General features: G+C 50.0%; 1 long non-coding RNA gene across 1 annotated transcript; it reads left to right on the top strand.

Annotated features, from left to right (window-relative positions):
- Positions 1-1,047: 1,047 nt before the first annotated feature.
- LOC116547745 lies at positions 1,048-1,803 on the top strand. Its single transcript, XR_004267160.1, has 2 exons — positions 1,048-1,252; positions 1,333-1,803. It is a non-coding gene; the product is annotated as an uncharacterized LOC116547745 (long non-coding RNA).
- The last annotated feature ends 3,838 nt before the right edge of the window (positions 1,804-5,641 follow it).

Raw genomic sequence — 5,641 nt, forward strand, 5'->3', positions numbered from 1 at the left:
GAGGTCTTAAGACACAGCGGGTGCCAGGGGTGAGCCAGATGCAGAGCTGAGCCCACCTGCCCGCAGGGACACCTGTGTTGTAGGGGACGCAGGACAGTTGGCAAGGAGGAGGCACATAAGATAATTCCAGAGTAAGGAGGGTGACAGTCAGGGCCCTGTCACCAGAGAAGGAGGCCAAGGCCTAGTGAGTAGGGAAGGCTTTCCTGAGGAGCTGCCACCTTGGCTGTGCCACCAGGGCACAGCAGCAGCATCTGCACGTGACGAGCTTCCTCTCACTGCGCCCCACCCCACCGGGCACCGCCCTGCACCTCCTACAGTCTCCTGCTCCTCTGCCCCTCATGGAGTGCTGGGCACTCACCCTTCCCCATGGAATCCCCGACCTGCCTCCGGCACAGCCCAGCACACAGGGCCTGCAGTCACCGACTCTTCATGTGGCCCAGAGCTTTGCAGTGCAGCAGCACAGCATCCCCTGGCACTTAAATGCAGAGTCTCAGGATACACCCCAGACCAACTGAATCACAATATTCTCTTTAGGTCGGGTGTGGTGGCTCATGCTTGTTATCCCAGCACTTTGGGAGGTCAAGGCTGGTGGATTACTTGAGGCCAGGAGTTCAAGATCAGCATGGCCAACATGGGGAAACCCCTTCTCTACTAAAAATACAAAAATTAGCTGAGCATGGTAGCGGGTGCCTATAATGCTAGCTACTCAGGAGGCTAAGACACAAGACTTGCTTGAACCCAGGAAGTAGAGGTTGCAGTGAGCCGAGATCATGCCATTACACCCCAGCCTGAGCAACAGGGTGAGATTTTGTCTCAAAAAAAAAAAAAAGATAGAATTCCACACTGCGTCTCCCTCTAGATTACTCAGCAGCTTTTGTGTAGGATCTGCGTGATTTTTCCTGTGCTGATCTTAGATAAACTGGAATGCCTGCTGTGTGTTGACACCAAGAATGAACAAGTGCTGCTTCTGCTTCCCACTCCGATTGGGGCTGGGAGAGTGCGGTGTTTGGGGAGAGAGTTGGTTCCATGGGTTCTGACTGCTTGTTCTGGCTGCACCGACAAGACTGTGATCCTCCTGGGAGAGGAGGATAGCATGCAGTGTTGCCTCCCTCTCTTCTAGGTACCTGGTGACCTTTAGCCCCCTGATGGACACGCAGGATGACCCTCAGGCCATAATCATCTGGGACATCCTTACGGGGCACAAGAAGAGAGGTTTTCACTTTGAGAGCTCAGCCCATTGGCCTATTTTTAAGTAAGTGGATCGTTGTTAACAAACTCTGTAGCCTTTTGTCTTATCATTGGAATACCCTGGCACTACTGTTTTCTTCTTAGGTGGAGCCATGATGGTAAATTCTTTGCCAGAATGACCCTGGATACGGTTAGTGTAAGGCCGGTTGCCTTGCCGGGAGCTCGGACACGCCCATCCCTCTGCACGCCTGAAATTACGTCACCAGAATCTGCACTCAGCATCTAGCTCTGCCACGCCCACCTCTGCACTCAACACTAAACTCTGCCCCTGGCACCTAGCCAGCCGTTGGAAAACCCCGCCAAAATTTAAAAGAAGCCCCACCAAAACCTGCCCAATAGCGTATGGCCCCGTCCAGTCCGCTCACCGGAAATCCCGCCTACCTACCTATAGCAGCTTGCCACATCCACATCCTGTTTCTCCACAGCCAATCAGAGCGCCTTCTCTCCCTATATAACCCCAAGCCTGAGAGGAGTCAGGCGCGACTTTTCTGGCCCCCTTTCCCTGGACCATAGAACCTCGCCTGGGAGTTGAATAAATTGACATCTAATTGTTCTCATGCAGGCCTCAGTTTCCTCACTTTAAACTCGGCAATATACCTCACAGAGAATAAACCTTACACTTAGCAACTATGAAACTCCTGTAAGTGGCTTCAGTGATGGGAAACACTCATCCCGTCCTTGCTTGTAATTGGGATGTGGTGCCTTTACTTACTTGTGCTAGAAGAGGAGGAGGAGGTTTCACAGGTGGCAGTAATGGCCTGTCTCCTGCACTGTTCTAACTGCTCCTGCTCTGGGTGAAGCTTTTTCGTCCCACCTGCGCAGCTGTGGGAAGTCCTGGATGGGAGTTAATGCAGTGAGCTTTGGAATTGGAGCTTGCGGTGGTGGATGGGTGGGTGGGTTCACCGTCACCCTCGCCGCGCAGTGCTCCCTAGGCAAACTCACATCAGACTTGTTTCCTTTTGTGAAAAGTTATGTGTTACTGAGACACTGACACGATTTGACTCAACTGTAACCTTCCCCTTTTTTTGGCCAATCTATGGGTCTTCTAGACAAGAAGAGTTTGAAGATCTCTGGGGTAAAGCGAGTGTTCTTATCAATTTGGCATCTCAGTGTGTTCAGGCTGCTTAACATAATACCAAAGGCTGGTTGCTTATTACAGCAGAGATGTCTTTCTCCCAGTTCTGGAGTTTGGGAGCCCGAGGTCACCGCGCCTGTAGACTGGGGAGGGCCCACTTCCTCGTGGACAGCCCCTCAGTCCAGCCTCACCTGGTGGAAGGCTTCTGGGTCCACTTCTGTAAAGGGCTTCATCCTCATGACCTGCTCAGTCCCCAAAGTCCCCACCTAATGCCATCACCCCAGGGGTTAGAATTTCAGCCTCCGAATTTGGGGTTCATAGATGTTTTCTACTGCAGTTGGTTTCCTTTATTTGCTCTCTCATTTAGTACTTTTTTTCTTTTTTTTTTCTGAGATGGAGCCTTGCTCTGTCACCCAGGCTGAGGTGCAGTGGTGCAGTCTCAGCTCAACACAGCCTCTGCCTCCCAGATTCAAGCGATTCTCCTGCTACAGCCTCCCAAGTAGCTGGGACTACAGGTGTGCACCACCATGCCCGGATAATTTTTGTGTTTTTAGTAGAGACAAGGTTTTACCATATTGGCCAGGCTGGTCTCGAACTCCTGACCTTGTGATCCACTTGCCTTGGCTTCCCAAAGTGCTGGGATTATAGTTGTCAGCCACCACACCCAGCCTAGCACTCAGTTCTTAACCAGTTGGAGAGAACGTGGTGAGCTTGTTCTTTTTTAAAAATATTTTTTTATTTTTTCTATTTTTATTTTTGAGGCAGTCTCACTCTGTCCCCCAGGCTGGAGTGTCATGATCTTTGCTCACTGCAACCTCTGCCTCCCGGGTTAAAGGCATTCTCCTGCCTCAGCCTTCTGGGTTGCTGGGACTATAGGTGCCCACCACCACACCCAGCTAATTTTTTTACTTTTAGTAGAGATGGGGTTTCACTGTTGGCCAAGTTGGTCTCGCCTCAGCCTCCCAAAGCGCTGGGATTACAGTCATGAGCCACCACACGAAGCCATTTTTTAATATTTTTTGAGATAGGGTCTTGCTCTGTTGCCCAGGCTGGAATACAGTGACATGATCTCGATTCACTGCAAACTTCGCCTCCCAGGTTCAAAGGATTCTGGTGCCCCAGCCTCCTGAGTAGCTGGAATTACAGGGGCACACCACCCTGCTCAGCTAATTTTTTTGTATATCTTAGAAGAGGGGTTTCACCGTGTTGGCCAGGCTGGTCTTGAACTCCTGACCTCAAGTGATCTGCCTGCCTGCCTCCCTTGGCCTCACAAAGTGCAGGGATTACAGGCGTGAGCCACTGTGCCCATCCTAAGGTGAGTTTGTTCTGAATGCCAGGATGAAGCCTCGAGCCGATGGGCAGCAAGGCTGCTCCGCGCTGGGCCCACCACCCTCGAGACACCACTTCGGCAACTCCTTTCTGTGCCCAGAAATGAATCTTCAAGGCCAGAGTCTTGAGTTGGCTTCCTTCCATCTACCTCATCTTTGACCTAGAAACCGGGAGGGTGGTTCCAGCCTTTTAAGGAAGAGAAGGGACTTTGCTTAAGCGAAAGGTTTTCCTATTACTATTCTGTCTGAGGCAGAGTTTGGGGAGCCTTCAGCTCATTTTCATTATCAAAGAATGGGCACATTTTTATTTATCAGAAAACTCTTGGAACTGGTCAGTATCACGGCAGTGAACTTGTACCAGCAATCCAAGGACATTGTCGTTTCTTACTCCTTTTATTTTTACATTTTGGGGCAAAATTATGGCTAACAAAATAAAAAGAAGACCAGAACGTTGGTTCTCAGTAAACGCAAAACAGAGCACATAGCGTGTATAAAGCTGTTTTTCGCGTAGGTGAGCTCAGGAACCGTTCCTTCCAGCAGCTCTTCTGTTGAGCACTTGATCCATTGGAGGGAGTAGCCCTCGTTCTTGCTCATTGCTTACACTTGATTTGCCGTTTTCCCCTTTGACACCTTAATTAATCTTTAGATGTCAGATAGCTGGATCTGCCAGCCTAAATTGCCTCAAAGCAGCAGTATGTGATGTCTAAGAGTGGGCTGACGGAGCCCAGGCTGGAGTCTATAGAGTCTGTGCATGACGGTGGGGTTGCTCATATTTTGTCTGCATTCACTCCCTGTTACAGCAAGCGCAGTAATGCCCCAGGGTCCTGGTGAAGACCTGTGAAGCTGTGTGCCATGCCCAGAGCAGTGTGTGATGTGCGGAGTGAGCGCTCAGCGTCAGCTGTGACGGCATTGAGTTTCTGTACAGCAAATGAGTTGTTTTATTCTCTTCTGCTTTTCAGTTTCCTCATCACTTGGTCTTTGCTGTAACATTTTATTTTCCTGATCTGCAGAGACTTTTCTTGGTCTCCTGGTGGTAACATAATAGCCTTCTGGGTGCCTGAAGACAAAGATATTCCAGCCAGGGTAACCCTGATGCAGCTGCCTACCAGGCAAGAGATCCGAGTGAGGAACCTGTTCAATGTGGTGGATTGCAAGCTGCATTGGTAGAAGAATGGAGACTACTTGTGTGTGAAAGTAGACAGGACTCTGAAAGGCACCCAGGTACGTGGGTGCCCACAGGAACTGGAGGTTCCTTATCCTTTGCTCTTCAGTGACCACTGTATTGTTTGGAGGCTGTTAAGGGATTTTTAAATTCAGATTTGTGGGTTATTTTGATACCTTCCTGATATAACTGGCAAGTCTTAGTTAGAGATCTTGGCATTTTCTATTTGAAGAGTACAATTTTTTTTTTTTAAGAAAAGTTTTTCAAATAGGCTGGGTGTGGTGCCTCATGCCTAGAATCTGAACACTTTGGCAGGCTGAGGCAGGATTGCTTTAGCCCAGGAGGTCAAGGGTGTAGTGGGCCATCACTGCACCGCTCTACTCTAGCCTGGGCCACAGAGCAAGACACTGTCTCCAAAATAAGTTTTGAATAGATATTACAGTCACATGGTTTAGAGTTCACAAAGGAATACAGTAAAAGGTCCCCAGACATCCACCTTTTTTCTATATTGAGCCATGGCCCAGTGGTGCAGCCTCCTTGTGGGGCAGGACTCCTCTCTGAGCCCCATTGGGCCCTCATATTTAAGCAACTATTTCCAAGGCTTCTGTTCTCTGTCATTGTCTCAAGTGAAGCTGTTTCTCTTATGGCTGTAGCTGCTGTCTCTGGGCTTGGGGTGACTTCCTGTGGACATGCTCCTGCCAGTCCCCAGTCTGGGTCGGGTTCCTCTGACCTTGCAGGGAGTGAAGAGCTGTTCCAGGCGGCTGTGCCTTGCCCCCGTGCACCTGGTTCCAGAGCTACTACACTCACCTACCTGGGGCTTGCTCCTCA

This window comes from Sapajus apella, unplaced genomic scaffold, assembly GCF_009761245.1.
Source record: "Sapajus apella isolate SASKATOON/1434 unplaced genomic scaffold, GSC_monkey_1.0 scaffold4435, whole genome shotgun sequence".
In the NCBI taxonomy this organism is placed as follows: domain Eukaryota; kingdom Metazoa; phylum Chordata; class Mammalia; order Primates; family Cebidae; genus Sapajus; species Sapajus apella.